This window comes from Neophocaena asiaeorientalis, unplaced genomic scaffold (genome assembly GCF_003031525.2).
Source record: "Neophocaena asiaeorientalis asiaeorientalis breed wild unplaced genomic scaffold, Neophocaena_asiaeorientalis_V1.1 scaffold196, whole genome shotgun sequence".
Classification (NCBI taxonomy): domain Eukaryota; kingdom Metazoa; phylum Chordata; class Mammalia; order Artiodactyla; family Phocoenidae; genus Neophocaena; species Neophocaena asiaeorientalis.
The window spans coordinates 2,964,859-2,983,110 of NW_020173929.1; the positions used below are offsets into that span (position 1 = coordinate 2,964,859).

Below are 18,252 nucleotides of genomic sequence, written 5' to 3' on the forward strand. Positions count from 1 at the left end.
TACCTGGACAGGAGTCCCTTAAGAACCTGGTACCTGTGTGGCCAGGGCAAAGATCTTGATGTCAAAGCAGAGTGGACTGAATACAAATTAGTACATGAGGCAGAGGTTTAAGAGTGGCCCCTGAATCCCCTGTACCATCATCTCCTCCAGATTTGAGCTTCTGCTCACTTTGCTCTTACGTTCTCCATTCCTGCTGGTATCCTTGGGGAGCAAGCCTGGAGCTTTTCACCCGAAACAGCCTCTAAGTTAGAAAGAACAGTCACCACCAAATCAATTCCTCATCCATTAACAGGTTGTCTCTGTTCTCGAGACACAGGCATAACCTGGTTAGACCTGTTTTGTTTGAACACTAACGTGTGAGTTGGCCAAATGCAAATGAGCAAATGTTTGTAATCCTTTATTTTATTTTTTTAAAGGGCCCAGCAGCCAATCAGAAGAGGGGGAAGTGACTTAGGGAATTCCCGGTTGGTGGCTTATTGCTTAACATCCTACAAAATGATTTAAAATTATTGTCATGTGCATTGATCTTCACTCTGATGAGAGCTCAGACGTGATAACACTCCTGGTTCCCTGTAGGAGCTGGCGTGAGGGCTGCTTGCTACCTTCCCTCCATTCACTACAGCTATTGGATTTCCCACCCAGAATCTTTAGGTAAATGAGGTAAGTCCTTACTTTTAAACCTTCTTTTGAATCTGGAATTCAAACACCTGAGTGAAAAGAGAAACCTGCCTTGAATCAGGTGAAAATAAACCAGACTCCCGGAGGCAGCTGGCAGGAAGCGAAGCTCACCTCAGCTGTGCTTTCCTCACTGGGTTGTCTTAGGATTTTATCTTGGAGGGCAGCAGGGTGACTTTGGCTGTTATCTTTGAACTCCCTGCATGGAGTCTGGTCTTTGATCACTGTGAATTTGAAAGCCGCCTGGTTTCCCTCTCTTTCTGTGACAAAGCCATTTCCCTGGATTGAATTCTGAAATTCTGAAAGCTGGGGATAGGTTCTTCTCAGTGAAGAACTGGTTGGCTGAATAGCTACTGGGGCTCAGGGCACATGTTCTCACTTTCTAGAGATGTCTTCTGTTGGTAGTTTTTCTGACTCATTACATTAGTTGTAGAGAAAGGCAGATTATCTTCAGTATATTCTGGTGTTTGAAAATGGCTGGAAACAGGCAAGGGTGTGTGTATGCACCCACGTTGGAAAAAATGGTCAGGCAGCCCAGGTAGGGAAGGGTATTGGGGAGAGCTGCACATCTCTGTCCAGAAAACAAAAAAACAAAAACAATTTTGGCAACGAGTTTTGTCATTTCACGTGGGGACAAACGAACCCTTTGTTTGTTCCATGATGGGATACTATGACCAGACAGCCAGATGTGAGTCAGCAGCCGCAAATGCCTTCTAAGACAGGGGTTCTTCTGATTTTGTTTGGACACGATGGAGAAGAACTGGCCTACGTGTGGATAGAACTGGAAACAGTGGGGAGTTAATCTTCTTGCTGGTAAATGACAACGCCGAGTCAGGAAACTGACATTTTCAGCATCTGTCTTTGCCAAGATTTAGGATACTCCTAGGATTGTGGGAGCATGTGTCTTGTTATGATGGAGCATAAGCTTCTGTGAGTCTAAGTTCACAGGTGTCTTGCTGGTTATCTGCACTGACCTTAGTAACAGGGATAAAGTGAGTGAGTGTTTGGACTTGAGAACTTTTCAGTGGAAGGTCTAATTCAGGAGTTGGTTCTATAGGCATGGCTGTGAGGATGTGTTTAGATAGAGCCTTTCACTGCATAAACGCAGAGTTGGGGATCAAGAGTGGCCATGCGCTAATTCCACTGAGGTCAAGGGAAGAGTTGATTTCCAACAGGAGAGATGAAGTTGTGTCATTGGGTAGAACTTCAGGGGTAAGAGATGCTACCAGGAAAGGCTGTTAAGAGATTTTAAGAATGACTTTATGGAGCTCTATAACAGTGAATAATCTTTCATTCTTAAAAAGGAAAAGAGTGACTTTAATAGCTGCATTTGGAGTTGGCAGAAGGCTTCATTTATCCTCTTTTTGAGACCTAGAATTCTGAGACTATGAAATAACTCATCAATTCCATCTTATAATCTGAAGTCGGGTAGGATCACATTATTACCACACCATCACTCATGGCTTATGTGGATAGACTTTAAAAAACAGTGGGAACATGGAATGAGGGTCATTTGGAAGTGTGTGATCACACTTGAAAAAATAAATATAATGGAGACAATCCTCCATGTTTCCAAACCATTTTACAGAGGCATTTTATTTATTTACTTATTTATTAATTTTGCGGTACACGGGCCTCTCACTGTTGTGGCCCCTCCCGTCGCGGAGCACAGGCTCCGGACGCGCAGGCTCAGCGGCCATGACACACGGGCCCAGCCGCTCCGCGGCATGTGGGGTCTTCCCGGACCGGGGCACGAACCCGTGTCCCCTGCATCGGCAGGGGATTTTTAACCACTGCGCCACCAGGGAAGCCCCAGAGGCATTGCAGAAGAAAGTAACTTTGAGGGAACAACCGTGCTGTAAATTCTCTTGTGTTACTGTTCAAGATGGCGGCGTTAGTCGAGACCTTTTTAGGGTGGTTGTGGGTAGGCTGATGCCTTTGATCCAGGCCTCATATGTATGAAAGATCTCAAATTCAATTATATTTGTTCTTTTGTGTTAAAAAGCATCTGTTAAATTCAAACAACCCCCTTTTGATTTTTTCCCCCATTTTTTAAATATACTGTGAGCTCCCCCAAATGGAAATGCCTTGGGCCTTTCTGGACCTCTGAGAAGCCCTGCATTCACACTCATGGTTCCACCTTTATGCTCCCATTAATTTACCAACTTTATGCAGATCTTCTTTCATTACCTTTTTGACAACTTCAAAGGCTGAGACAAAACGGAAAGTGAGAGGTTAAAATATTTACTCAGCTGCAGTCAGTTAGCTAATTGGAAACTGGAAGGAACTCATGTCAGGTCCTAGGCCGGAAAGTGAGTGCTTTGGGTCAAAGTTCATTTCCAGGAAGTAGAATTTAGCTTTCTGGAATCTTGTAACGTTTCACTTTTCCTCAGCCCCACCTATACCTCCACCTCCAAATTAGAGTTAGCACTGGGCTGTGTTCTTTGCTTTTTGAAAACTCAGTGTAGGAACCCTGTTTAATGTTAAAGCATCAAGCCCAGCCATAGAGGTTTATACAAATCGTTAAAAAGTGATTCAGTCTTTCCCCCCTTTCCTCCAGTTGGAGTCCTCCTTAAGTCCTTTTGAACAGATGGGATTTTCAAAGACCTCTGGGAGATGGGGTAGGGTGGATACCAAGAACGCCGTGGTAGAAATTGCTAACACACTTGAGAAGCAACGCCACGGTTTTAAGGAATCAAATATAAAGTCGGAAGCTGATTTTCGGTGATACCTTTTTCTGCCGTTTCAGCCTATTTCTCTCGTTAGGGTCCCTCTCCAGTAGAATTTAAGTGACAATCATTTCTGTTGTGGGAGGGGCCAGTCGGGAGGATTGGGCTCCATGTAGCCTTGGTGTTTGAGACCACGCTTCTAATCCTGGCTTTGTTACTGGGTAACTGACCGTGTGGGGCTGTCAGCCTGGGTGAGCCACACCAGCTCTGTCTGAGCTGGGGGTTGTCACCTGAAGACAGAGGCAGGGAGGCAGCCGTATGGTGCTGGAGTTCTCTTAAATCTATTGCTGAATAACTGAAGAGACAGGGAAGATAATAAACTTTATTTAATATTTTCTTATCTAATTTTTCATAATAGGATTTTAAATCATCGGATTCGTTTTGAGGAGCTGCAGTTGTGCTCCTATTAGACATATGTGACTATTACGGTTATTTAAATCGGACAGGGTTTTAAAGCCCAGACTATTAAGTTGTGCAGGAAACAAGGGGAGGATGGCTTCCCACAGCAGCTAATGTTAGGATGGGACATACGTTCAAGCTGAGTGGTTTTGATGTCGGGAAGCTGAGATGTGCTGGAGTAGAAATTTCCATGGATCCCTCAGAGTTATTTGATAAAAAATTTATTGGACTTCAGAGGGGGAAAAAAAGATATTTCTTTAAGAATCTTCCTTGAAGAATTCCAGACTCACGTTTTTGAGTGATTGGAGCATGGTGTGGGCAAGGCAGGGTGCAGGACAGTCAGGCGACTGGCAGTCAGGAGACCTGGTTTTGTAGTCCCAGCAAAGCTGTGCTCCCAGAGCAGCACACTCCACCTCTCTGGGCTTTTGTTTCCTCATTTGGACAAAGGAGTTTGAACCCGATCATCCGTAAGGTCCACTTCAGCCCTCGGAATCTGATGACCTAGGGAAACTAGCTAAGCCTAGAGGTCAGCAGGTTTAGCTCGAGTCTGTGAAAGCTGAGAATGGGGTGGGAGATGCCTTCCTAAGGATGAGACAGGAAAGAAGACCAGTAGGAGCCCTTAAGTGGCTTCCTTGGGGTCTTCAGAATTTTGGCCAAGGGATGTACCTGGTGGAGGTATTAAAGACTAGATACCTTTACTAGGGGTGCTTGAGCTGTTCCCATGGCAACATCCCATCTTTATCAATTGCCTCATTTATCTGAAGTTGGTGCCAGTGTAGAAGTGGATGCAGCTGACTGCTTTGTGACCACCGGGAGCCACTGGTGTCCACGGGTAGGTACTCTAATGCTGTCTTCTGTAAAACACGAAAGCAGCCGGCTGAAAAGTGAATGCTCAGGACCCCGTGGAGGCTGCTCAGTTCACCTGACTGTCCATGAATTATTGGGTAGATTTGATGGACATGGACTCAATTCTCCGAGAGGAAGACCCGGGGGGTCATCAGAAGGGGAACGAGGCTGGCCAAGCCACTGGGCAGCCCACCTGGAGAGCCTGGTCTTCCCAGAGGCCCTCAGCCTGAACCTGGAGCAACCAAAGCTTGCAATAGGGTAAAGCAGGGTGGCTCATTTAAAGAGGCTACCAGGGTTTTAATTGGCCTTGTTTTAAAAGAGATACCTTGTAAAATACTTCTTTGAAAATGGATTTCACTAGCACCTAAGCACACTCTGTCTTTGGTTTGTTTTATGGGGCTGAGCCCCTTGTTCTGGTTCATTGGATTCACATTACCTCTTCTCTTCCAATCTTCCCCCACACCCCGGCCCTTAGAGCCTCCTTCCTGTCCTTTCTCAGGAGCATCTTCGTTGTTATTAAGGGTATCTGCCTACTTATTTAAAATGTGGCCAGCAGAGGTGCATTCCAAACTGCTTTCTGAGGGAAACCAAGCCCCAAATCAAAAGGAGCCAAAATGCTTCCTACAATATTTTGATTATTGGACTATTAGACCACCTCTTGAACCCCACTATTAAAGTAACTATTTTTACTTTCGTAGGACCTTGTCTAGATGTACAATTTCTTTGATGTGGTTGTAATTGTGTTGAATTCAAAATTTCCTATTCTGTCATATCCTCCTCCCTCTATATTATAGACACCACATAAACAGTCTTAGGGGCTAGATCTTTATGGGTCCAATTGTGGTTCTGAGAAATGTTAGTCTGCCTGCCAGCCCTTTCTTTGCCTGATGCAGACTTCTTCCAAAAGTCTATTGAGTCGGGCTTCCCTGGTGGCACAGTGGTTGAGAATCTGCGTGACGATGCAGGGGACACGGGTTCATGCCCTGGTCCGGGAAGATCCCACATGCCGCGGAGCGGCTGCGCCCGTGAGCCATGGCCACTGAGCCTGCGCGTCCGGAGCCTGTGCTCCGCAACGGGAGAGGCCACAACAGTGAGAGGCCCGTGTGCCGCAAAAAACCAAAAAAACAAAAACAAAAGTCTATTGAGTCTTTTTTGGAATATGAAGACGGTCTTCTACTTTTGTGTATGACAGTGGAGCTTGGAGCATATGACTATCTCATAGAGATTTTTTGGGGGGTCCCTCTTAGGAACCTTTAAAAAATTCCCTCAGTAGGGCTAATGGTATATCCTATTGGATGAGGTAAGTGGGGTCTGAAAGGTGAAGATTATTTCAGCCTTGTCTCCAGGGTGACTACTGATAAGATGTTTTCTTTGCAACAGACTTTATTATTTTTTAAAATAAATTTTTAAATTTATTTATTTTTGGCTGTGTTGGGTCTTCGTTGCTGTGTGCGGGCTTTCTCTAGTTGCGGCGAGCGGGGGCTACTCTTCGTTGCGGTGCGCGGGCTTCTCATGGCGGTGGCTTCTCTCATTGTGGAGCACGGGCTCTAGGCGCGCTGGCTTCAGTAGTTGTGGCACATGCGCTCAGTAGTTGTGGAGTATGAGCTCTAGAGCACAGGCTCAGTAGTTGTGGCGCACGGGCTTAGTTGCTCCGTGGCATGTGGGATCTCCCCGGACCAGGGATCGAACCCGTGTCCCCTGCATCGGCAGGTGGACTCTCAACCACTGCGCCACCAGGGAAGTCCAGGAATTTTTTTTAAAGCCTCTAGAATACCCATAGTAAGTAATGCCTTAGCTGCAGTGGCCAGTAGGTATCTGGAGACACTCAAGAATTTAAGGGTGGGCTTCCCTTGTGGCACAGTGGTTGAGAGTCCGCCTGCCGATGCAGGGGACACGGGTTCGCGCCCCGGTCCGGGAAGATCCCACGTGCTGCAGAGCGGCTGGGCCCGCGAGCCGTGGCCGCTGAGCCTGCGCGTCCGGAGCCTGTGCTCCGCAACGGGAGAGGCCACAACAGTGAGAGGCCCGCGTACCGCAAAAAAAAAAAAAAAAATTCCTTCTTATTTTGCCAAGGCCCTATAGGGTCTGCCTCCTGTACATTGTTCAGCTGAGGCTTCTGGCCATGTGGAAGTGGTCTCAAGAGGCTATTTGAATTGAACAAGCAGTCCTTCCTGTAAAACGGCAAGGGTTCCTAACCTGGGATCCAAAGATCTCTTAGTGTCCATGGGGAGAAATCAGAGGGTTTGTGAACTTGGATGTGGGAAAAAAATTACATGTTTATTTTCAGTAATCTAACTAAAATTCAACATTCAGTGTGAATTCAATTCAATTTCAATATGAGTGTAAGCAAAACTCCCCAGTAGCAATAGCTGTAACTGATTGGCACCAAGAGAAATTACAGATACTTTCATATCATGTTATACTTGTTACAGATGTCTCAAAATACCACTATTCATCACTTCTTTGGTATTACGGAAGTTATTGGACCTGCACTAGATATTCTTGTTTAATGTACTAATAAAGAAGCCCATATGTTATTATGATATCACACATTTATTTTTAAAGTATTTTGATAATTGTATTTCAAGATAAACTTCCTTTCTAATCTTATTATTTTTGTCATTTTAAAAGCATTTTTTTGAGAAGGGGTCTGTAAGCCTCTGCAGACTGCGTAAAATGGGTCCATGGTATAAAGAGAAGGCTAAGAATGCCTAATTTATGGCACTCTCTCACACAGAGCTAATGAAATGACTTCTGAACAGCAGTAGCTAATAGATGGTCTCTGTCGAAATGGGCTGTCTTTTCTTCCCACCCATCATTCTTGCCTATGGGTAGCTTTGGAGTTGTCGAGGGACCTTGGCATAATGAAAATAATAATAAACAACAACAATAGTAATACTAGCTAACATTTGCTGAGGGCCTGCTGTAAGCCAGGTGCCGCTACAGACATGTTCAATGTTGTATTTCATTTAATTCTCCTAACTACTTTAGGAGCTTTAGACAGAAAAGCTTTAGACAGCAAAGACTCCCCCTGCCTTCCATGATGAGAGAGCAAGGGTACAGGTGAAGGCAAAAGTTGGGACTGACCCCAGGGACAGGGCCGGTGTCAGTGGGATAGAGCAAATGCAGTCACACAGGGTCCAACACTTAGGAAGCACCTGTGCTTAGTTTAACGCTCTGTTGTGGCTGTCTTGAAATTCTTAATACATTTGGAACAAGGGGTTCCAAATTTTCCCTTGCACCAAGCCCTGCATATTATGTAGCTGGGCCTCCCTCTGGATGTGATGAAATTTTTCAAACTTGTGACGGCTTCTGATGCTGGGAAGCCAGCAAGCCGGGAAGTTGCTGGGAGAGCCCCTACTCATTCTCATCGTGATCATCTAGCTGACCTTGGGTGTTTTGAGTTGGTGAGTTGGGTCATTTCGTTTGAGTGTCAAAGGTGTCCACTGAAGCAATGGGAGGGATGAATAATCGGCTGGAAGGGATTTGACTCCTTAGAAAACATTTCTGATAGTCAGTTGCTTGCCTTGTTGAGGAGTATTTTCATTTGTTATTTTCCAGAGGGCTTAATCCACAGGCCAGTGAGCTAGGAGACGCGGAGCAAAGTGTGTTTTGGAAGGAAAAATGAGACTTGGGTTGCTGAGAGTCTATCGTTCTTGTAGGATGGCACTAAAAAGGAACGCGGCTTCCTTGTCTATTGTCGTTTAATGATTGCCTGTACGAAGAGAAAACCCTACTTCTTCTAAAGAGGAGATCCTCTAATTCGTGAGAAAATTCAGATATTATTTGTTTCTTAAGTTGCAAAGATGATACTGGAACGAGTCTAATGAAGTTCTGTCTGTGTTTTATGGCTACGTTTTTACAAACTGCTGCAGGGTCATGCGCCTGTTGGAGGATGGGGTGGACTTCCCTAGAGTTCTTCTCTGAGTGATGGAATGCAGGCTCTCAGAGTGACACATTCACAGTCCTCCCCTTGTGGGTGTGACGTCCACAACACAGCAGGTCTGACATCAGGGCCTCTGAGTGACAGCTCAGTCGTCAGATGCTTTTCCAAAGGAGGCATAAATTTCCCTTAATTTTTCAACAGTTTGTTTCCTTGTTATTATTATTGCTCTTTTATCATGGCTAATAAGTCTGAGGTGGCTTCATGCAGCCAAGCCCAACTCCTGAGTCAGTCTGGGCCTTTCAACAGGAAGCCAGGCTGAAGTTTTGACAAATGGATTTGCGTGGCGGTGAACTGGTGCTTCTGTAGCATCCACGCTGATGGACACTAAGAGAACTTTCATATTAGGGCACAAGGATCCTTAATATGCCTCTTGTTCACATTTAGGGAAAAAATTAAAGGATCTGTACTTAAGGGATCTCAACTTCAAAAATAAAAGTAAGCGATCCTAAAGAGACATCTTCCTCGTCTTTGGAAATACAAGGATCCATTTTCAAAGCTACAAGAGTTGTATTGCACTTTCCTGCCACACTCCAACACATTTATTATAATAATCCAGTCCATTTACTAGCTCTGTGTCTTTGGGTAAGTTGCTTAACTTCTCTGTGCCTCCTTACCTGTAAAGTGGGGCTAATATTAGTACCAACATTGGAGGCTATTGCAAGGATCGAGTGAGGAAATTCCTGTAAAGCCTAGCTCAATTCCTGGCACATCATTAACACTCAATAAATATGAACTATCATCCCCGTCATAATTTTGTCTGTTGTTTTGTAATTACACAGTCTGTGAGATTCTAAATTGGTGGCTGTTGATCTTTCCTTGGCTGGGTCATCTTAGTCTTTCTCTGGGAAGACACTTGAATCTCAACATGGTCAAATCCATTGTCCCAGTCCATCCCAACCCCTGCCTGGCTGCGGTTCCCACCTCTTACCTCCCTCCACCCTTCCCGCATTCTTGCGTCCTTGGTCTTATTTATTTTTCAGTCAACTGAGGGTGGTGTTAAATCTTTTATTTTTCTGGCTGCCCAGTTTGGTTCCAAGGCGCTCCACTCCCTGCCCTGCTCATGACAAGAATGCTTGGGAATGCTCAGCCAGGCATATCCCTCTTCTGTCGGAACACCTTGTTCGTAACGCTCCTCGAGAAGCGGCGTTTCCGAGGCCTTCCCCCACTGCTGTGACTCCCCCATTAAGCCAGTAGTCTGGTGATAATGAAGGCCCAACAGCCGAGAGAAAGCTGAGGGGAAGCGGTCATCTCGCGGAACAGTGAGCCTGGCCCACGTCCTAGGCTTTCTGCTCAAGGCTTAAAAGGAGATATTAAGAGGCTTCTCCTGACACTGTGCGTTGAAGGGTGGGTGATGATGCCACTGCTTAATTCGTATTGTCATGATCTCCATCTGAGTGATTTGTTTAGCTCTTTGTGGCCCTTTTTGGCTTGAGCTCCTCATGTGATGTTGACGAGCTGTTGAGAAATGAGAGCACGATGACGCTTGAATTAATGCAGGCACCACACTGTGAACATCTTAGGTCCTTTCCACTGGGGACGTGACACATCAAGTCGCTTGGCGGGACGTGAGCGAGTCTACACATCTTGCCTGGGAGGTAGGTATGGCTGACCTCCCTTCCCCGCTGGGAAAGCTATGGTCCAGGGACCTGGAGTTTTCAAACTACGCTTGCTGCCCAGGGCTAGATGAAGAAGTCTTTGGGAGAAGCAGGCTGAGTCTCTGCTTAGGGAGGTACCCATAGGCCACACCTACTACTTGAACCATATTGACTTGCAGAAGTCAACCATTTGGAAGAGTGTGGTTTGGGTTTTGATCATACCCCAGCAGCCCCTTCTCCGCCCTTGTTAATCTGACTGAGGATCTTAACCTGGGCTGGCTGGAGGCTGGCCATGTCATTCTGCAGATCTTGGACACCCCTCAGCGCCCTCACAGAGCCAGCCGATGGAAAAGTACAGTGTCTTCTGGCTCCTTAGCCCTGCCAGCTCTGGCTGGCCTCTTCGATACCACCGTTTCTTCTGAGGGAGTGGGAGGGTAGCATCCAAAGTGAAAGCGCAGGTTTTTCTTTGATTTTTATAGGAAAAACAAATTGGCATGAACGCTCTGTCAAACCAGCTCAGGCTGTTCGGGCAGATGCCTTTCTTTGCTTTTTTCTGTTTATTTTCCAACAAATCAATGCTTAACTGCGTTGTTATTGGAGCAGAGCAACAGGTGCAAAAAAATAACTCTGCTGCCAACTCAAATGCAAAGGTAGGGCTCATACCCTCTGGGAGGTATTCAGAAGATAACAGAAGCCCCTGCCAGCAACGGAATTAACAGCTCTGTTTACGGTGGGTTTTATGTTAACCTGCCCCTAACCCTCCGACATAAACACGCCATTGTCTCGGGGAGAGACATTCAGCCATCCAGACAACCAACCGCTTTATTCTGCCCTGAGTGGAGATTGGTTTTGGCTGAGGCTGCTTCGTGTGAAACTCATGGCTGCCAACTCCAGGTCTTGGTGAGGGTTTTCTGTGAAGGTGAGGGCTTGGAGTTGTTGGAGAGAGGAGAATCAGTACTATTTTTATTTTTTATTATTTATTTATTTATTTTTGCGGTACGTGGACCTCTCACTGTTGTGGCCTCTCCCGTTGTGGAGCACAGGCTCCGGACGCGCAGGCTCAGCGGCCATGGCTCACGGGCCCAGCCGCTCCGCGGCATGTGGGATCTTCCCGGACCGGGGCACGAACCCGCGTCCCCTGCATCGGCAGGTGGACTCTCAACTACTGCGCCACCAGGGAAGCCCATCAGTCCTGTTTTTAAATGGAGTTGAAGTTCTTTCCAAGCTTGGTGATTTCCAAATGCCAGAGCAGGTTGCCAGGCTCTGTCTCCTCTGGTTCCATGGTAACCCCAGCAGGAGATGGCGAATGAGGTCAGACGATTTTGGAAAGAGCTACTGTGGTTTTCAGAAGTGGTGTCCTCTCTGGATAGTCCAATTGAGCAGGGCAGCTTCTGTGTTTTGTTCACTGTTGTGCCCCCAGCTCCCAGCACGGTGCCTAGCATCTAGTAGACAGTCAAGAAATATATATTAATTGGAGGGGATAAATATTTATACCTGTGGGACAAACATTCCTTGATTGTTTCTCTCTGCCGAAGGCTAAGATACTAATTTTCTTCGGTATGAGGTCTGAAATCCAAAGTGGTTAAGTAAACTTTGGAAGAGCTGAGGTGGGGTGGGGGTGGGGGTTGGGATAAGGGGTGACTCAGCCAGCCATGAGATTCCCTTGATGGAAATTATCATTACAAAAATCCTCTGCAAATGCTGGCTTTGTTTGTTTGGCCTTCAGAGACTCATACTTGTAAGTTCGTTGAGCACTGTTGCATTGAACCATTTGGTGGTACTGGACATTAGGAACAGCTTTATTTCAAGTCTGCAAATAATACAGTGGTAGAATCTCCACAGATGAACTGGAGCTTGAGTTCTTCGGATTGAATGTATTGTCTCTGACTTTACAAAGATTTCCTGGTGTTTATGGATGTTTCTTTTAGGACTGATATCTGCTGGAGTTTGTTATCTTGTTGTGGGAAATCGAGGGAAGGCAAGTAGATGAATCTTTGGCCAGAAGCTCTCAGCTGTGAGAGGGCTTAAGGATTCGTGAAGGGAGGGTCTCAAAAATGTAGATTCTGATTCACGGTCTGGACGGGACCTCAGGAAACTTCAAATTTAACTTCTCCTCAGGTGATGATGATACAGGTGGCCTATAGACCAACCTGTGAGAAACACGTGTACGGCCTCATCAGCCAAGTAGGAGAATAAGTGCCATAAACGTAATCCTCTAGTCCCTGTACCTGTACCTTTCCAAAGACCTACGGAGACCTAGGGTTGTAAAAGTAGGCCTGGGTGTTTGTTTGTTTTGGGACGTTTTTGTTTTTTCTATATGATCTTTACTTTATGATTATCTGGTTTTAGAATAGAGATCGAGGCTTAGTGGGGAGAGAGATCCTGAGGTTCAGGGTGGTGGGGAGGATGGTGAATTCTTCACTGCATTGCCAGACAGAGGTCCCGAATGACTCTCCTGGATGCAGCATGATCCCTACTATAGGTGCCGACGGAGAGGGACAGTGCGGCCCCTCCTGGTGTCACCATAGGAAAACTAGGCAACACCCATGTCAAGTAAGAACAAGAATAGAATCTCTCAGGCCTTCTCTCAGAGGTCGGAGTAGACTTGTCTCCCATCCCTAACTCCACTGCAAAGTTTTCTTTACATTTCAATCCAACATGAGAGCAAGAGAGTTGTTTTTTTTTTTAAAGATCCGTGGTGTCCATAGATTTGCAGGGGTCCGTGGATGGTCTTTAGAGGGCCTGGGGCCCACGAAATACGTGCAAAAGCTGGTGTGCATTTTGAAGAGGAGAAAACCCTAGTTTCTCTTGAGGTCTCAAAAGACTCTGTGACCTTTTGTGCTTCAAAGCTTGCCCTATTTTTCTTAGTTTGTCATATCTGAATGAGATTGATAAAGGCTCCTGGGGTCATGAAAGGTAATCTTGTTTTTTGATCAACTTTGGTGCCTGTCCACTGTCAGTATCTGCATCTTGTCTGCATCTGGCACCAAGACTGATAAAGATCAGCCTCATGTGTGTATTTCCAAATGGTTCACAGTCAGTAAAGTGTATCTATAATGGATCAGCTCTTGGCCTCCCAATATGGCATCATTGCTCATGAAAACGCTTGAAAGCCCAGGAATAATGCTTCTGATGTTGCCCCTGGGAACATGAAATGTCTGTTTCAAAACACATTATGAGGGTATGAAATTACCTGTGATGTAATCCCGAGAGGATCAAATACATTCCCCAAGCTTGATTCACATTTTAATTCATTTGGAAAACACAAATTATTGTCTGTATTACATTCAGTTAGATTTCACATGCACTCGAATTTTCTTTTCTCCTCGTCGGGAGTAGTTCTCTTGAAATGATAGTCACATTGAAACAGGAAGTCGGTAATCTGTTGCAATATCCTTCAGGCAAATGCTGTGAATTCACCTGCTGGTAACTTTGATTAAGGACCGAGAATGGTTTAGATATTACTGTCATTGCAAAAGTAATTATTTACAATGTCTAATTGCTCCTCGGGCCTGAGGAGTAAAAATACCCACACAAGGCAGCCAGGTCTGAGGCCATTTGGGGATGTTGTGGTTGAATGTATCAAGGAGCTGGGAAGAAGGCAGACCATAGCTTTGACTCTCAGTCCCCTGGGGCTGGGAACAGGGAATACAGGCAAAGCCCTGCTTATGATCTGCTCTGTGGTCCTGGTGGCTCCCAGTGTATCTTTACCCTCCCAGAAAGAGCAAACCCTACTTTCTGGACTGAGAGCTAATTCAGATGAAGCACAAAGAATTATGGACCAGTTTATTTCCAAAATATAAAATAAAAATAACTTTATTGAGTCATAAAAGGAGAGTTTATATTATATATGTGTGCAGATATACTCATGTATATATATGCATGTAAATGTGTATGTATGTGTATATAAATATATAGGGCTATAAATCTGTAATAAATGGCTAAAAGAGTAAAATTGGCCCAGCTCTCATACCCTAAATATTCCTACCTGAGTATATGGTAGGTATGACAGAATGAAGACAGATGTCTACCCTTTCATTCTAAAAAGAACTCTTGAATATATTGAGAAGAGTGATGGCTTCGGGTTGCTCTGGCAAAAAGGAAACGGGTTTCAATCAGGGACACTGCATGATTGAATGAACCAGAGAATTTTGTAATCTTGGAGAAACCTGGTAAAGGTGTGAGGCCCCAGATGGCAGAGGGAGAATGCTGTGAGTATGTATGGAATGGGGATGGAGGTGAGGATGAGTTGAAGGCATCTTTCTTCTCTGGCAAATCACCCCCTTCTCAGCAGAAAGTCCCCGGGGTTTGTTGCTAGACCCTTGGAGTTTGAATTCTCTTCTAGCTTCAATTCTTTCGAAACTGTGTGAGCTTGAACAAGTTATCCAACCTCTCTGAGCCTCGGATAAACCATCTGTTAAATGACATAATGCCTTACAGAGTAATTGTGAATATTGACTGAGACAATGTATTTAAAACTATTAACACAGAGCCAGCACATTTTAAATGTTCAATAAACCCTAGCTACTATAGTATAGTTACTATTATTATTACTATTATTTTTTTCTTTTTCATTTTTACAGCATTTTGTCCTTGGTCTCAGTTACCTCACCACAGAGCAAAAGACACACCTTGCTCCAGATAAGCGAGCCCAAGGTGGGCTGCGTTTGTCTCTGCTGGCAGGTTCTCTCTGTGTGTTTAAGAAGAGAGACCAGTGGAGCAGTTCTTGGCCTTGGTAGGAGTCCCGAGACTGGGCAGAGGCTCCTGGGTTCTGGAGTGCATGACTCTGGTCCCTTGTGAAAGTCCCAGTGGTGCCTCCTTCCTCTCATTTTTCTGTTCCCATGAGCTCAAATCCCAGACCCCCTTCTTCCAGTAAATGAGCAGTTCATGTGCTAAGGGACCCTGTCGGATAGAGAGATCCTCTGGCCATTCTCTGCCAGGAGAGCCCACTTTGGATGTGCGGCTCTCCTGTGTACCTGCCAACCAGCCATGGTGTGTGAGAGCACAGTGCCGGGTGGTAACTCAAGACCTGCAGAGGGGTGCCCTTCCACCATTCCCGGCAGCCTCAGGCAGCGTGTGCCTGGTGGGACAAAGGGGAGAAGGAAGGATGCATGCCCAGAGCAGGGGAGCACGGCTTCCGTGAGCAGGGGCTGAGAGATGCCACTCACGGCTCAGCCTCATGGTGCGTCTGACCAGCAGCCCAGGATGGGGAGTGGGGAGGCAAGAGTCCAGCCCTAGGCTAGATTGTGCCAGCCAGCTGGGGTTGCTGAATATTACGTAGATGGTGGAAGTTAGAAGCCTTGCTTGAAGTGAATTAAACCCTCAATTTCCTCCTTGGAGACTCAACAAAATAATAGCCACAGCACAATAAAGAAATGATAATAATGATTATAAAGACCAGCTTAAATTTACCAAGTACTTAATATGTGTCAAGCGCCTTTCCAAGCACTCTACAGGTATCATCTCATTTTGTCTTTCAACAGCCCTTTTCATATCATCTATCAACACTCTTCATACCATTCTATCAGTGAGGAAAATGAGACCTTCAAGAGAAGTTGAATCACTTGTCCAAGCTTGCCCCATTAGTAAACTGGCAAAGCCAGGGATTGAACCATGGCCATCTGACTCCAGAGCCTGGAGCTCCCCACCATTACACCATCCTGCCCCTGAAGGGTCTAACCCGACCCCAAGAATGTCGCCCAAACCAACCAGCACAGTTTAGAGAGAGATCCCTGGGCAGACCCCATGATATCTGCTAACATTTCCTGGGTACTTGCCATGTATGAGATAATGTGTGAGAACTTTATATTCTCACACATTAAACATTCTCAGTTAATCCGCACATCAACTCCATTTCCCCCACTTTCTGTCATAGTGGGAAATTGAGACTTTAGAGAGGATGGTACTTCCCCAAGGTCAACACAGCCTGCCAAGGGGCAGAATCAGGATTTCAAGCCTCATCATCTGAGTCACTGTAAGAGCTGCCCTCCAGAAATGCAGCAACATCGGGCTGGGTTTGAAGGTCCTCACACCCAGAGTATGTGAGGTGGGACACATGAGTATGTCCTTTCAACCCAGATGTTAGTGAGACTCTTTCTCATGCATTCCCATCTGTGCCACCGAGCAGCAGCTAAAATGTGAGACTCTTAAACTTTAGGGTCAGGCCAAGTGCTCTGATGGCCTCCACCCTGATCCATTGGTCCTCCCTGTGCGTGGTGGTCAAGCTGGTGCTCGAAGGGAATTTAGCCTTTGATGAAGGTCTGGCAGGGGGGGTACAGAGGTGGTAGATCGCCTTTATGCGTGGGTGGCCCAGCAGTGGTCTGAGACCCTAGCATCTTAGGGCTCTGTGGGAATTTGTGTTTAACTCCGAACTGCCACTTAACAAAGTAGGCGAGTAAAGAGTGTCTGTGGCCACCCCAGCACAGCACGGTGCCGTCTCTCTGCCAAAATGGGTTCGGACTGGTCAAACCTTAGTAGCCCATTGTTTGCCAGGGAATTGCTGCCTAAGGTGGAATAGGTCCTGGCTGGAAGGCTGGCATGAGATACCATCTACTGTAGTCGACTGGGTCCCACGTGTGGCTCCAGACTTCTGTCGCCCAAAGTGTCAGTTTTAGAACTGCCGTGCAAAGGGTGATGTCTGGGGCGAATGTGGAAGTCAAGACAATCACAGGGGTCAAAAAGTTCCCTCCGATTGTTTGTATACACGAAGGGGGCATAAGAGAATGCAAATGGAAAAAATGCTGCATCACCCACATTGCATTTCATTCTTTCGGTTTCAGTTAAGATTTACCTTTTTTCTGGTGTGCAGTTTTTAATAGCCCAAGTAGTAATTTATGCTGTGTTCCCAGAATACATACCATACGGGAATAGACAAAGGTGGGCCTGATACCCAGTGCATTTTCTTAAATTTCTACCTAGGAGGCAATTACCCGGTGTGACCAGGCACTGTGCTGGGGACCTCGCAGTCCCTTATCTCAGTCAGTCCTCCAGCAAGCCTACGTGGTGATACTAATGCCATGGCTGTTTCCTGGGAGAGGCTATAGCAGCTCAGAAAGGATAGAAAACAGTGCAAGGTCACCACACAGCGAGATCAAAGCCTGAGCTGTCACCTCCACAGGCTCTAATTTGACTGGTGTTTACAACTGGGGGTGATTTGGCTCCGGGGACATTTTTCAGGGTGGTGGTGGGTGAGTGCTGCTAGAATCTAGTGGCCAGCGATGCAGCTAAGCATACGGCAATGCACCAGTCGTCTCCGCACCAAAGAACCATCCCGGACCAAGATGCCAGTCGTGCTGAGGTTGAGAAACTGCTTTTCACCCTAGAATTCTCCCTCGAGCTGGAGATGAGGCCAAATAGATCCTTTTCCCAGCTTGCTTTTGGCTCGAAGGGTGGAACCTTCTTACTTAGGCTCTGAATTTACTTCTTCCAATCTTGGAAGAAGTAAAATGTGTTAGAGCAACACCCTGAGAACTGATGTTTAAAGAAAGGAAAAGAGGGCTTCCCTGGTGGTGCAGTGGTTGAGAGTCCGCCTGCCGATGCAGGGGACACAGGTTCGTGCCCCGGTCCAGTAAGATCCCACATGCCATGGAGCGGCTGGGCCCGTGAGCCATGGCCGCTGAGCCTGCGCGTCCGGAGCCTGTGCTCTGCAACGGGAGAGGCCACAACAGTGAGAGGCCCACGTACCAAAGAAAGGAAAAGAAACTGATTTTAAATGAGGGCATGTGTTCTGGCATCGGACTAGGGACCTTTAAATCCATGATATTATTTATCCTTCCAAACAGCCCTTAGGCTTGGAGGACATCCACTTTCCCCGACCTCCCCTTTGAAATCATTGAAGACATTGAGCTGGGAAAGGGTAACATACTCAAGGTCACGTGGCTGAAAGATGGGGAGCCTGGATTCCAACCCGGGCCTCAGAGATTCCAAAGTCTCTACCTCCCACACTTGATATATTTTTCTTTTGAAAGAAACTAATAAAAGCTATGCTGAAGGTAAAGTAGAAAGCTTAAAGAGCAGCATTAAATAATTCCCTTACTTTTTTTTTTTTTTTTTTTTTTTTTTTTGC

At 46.1% G+C, this 18,252-nt stretch overlaps 1 protein-coding gene across 4 annotated transcripts in view; it reads left to right on the top strand.

Annotated features, from left to right (window-relative positions):
- The first annotated feature begins 506 nt into the window (after positions 1–506).
- EHF (ETS homologous factor) overlaps positions 507–18,252 on the top strand; it is a 39,230-nt gene continuing 21,484 nt past the window's right edge. The window contains exon 1 of one of the 4 annotated variants that reach the window (XM_024752619.1): positions 507–660. The gene's annotated coding sequence lies outside the window, so the exon portion shown is untranslated. Of the gene's footprint in view, positions 661–10,111; positions 10,188–18,252 lie in introns of those variants that run through there. The other 3 variants (XM_024752622.1, XM_024752620.1, XM_024752621.1) reach the window with 3 other exon arrangements.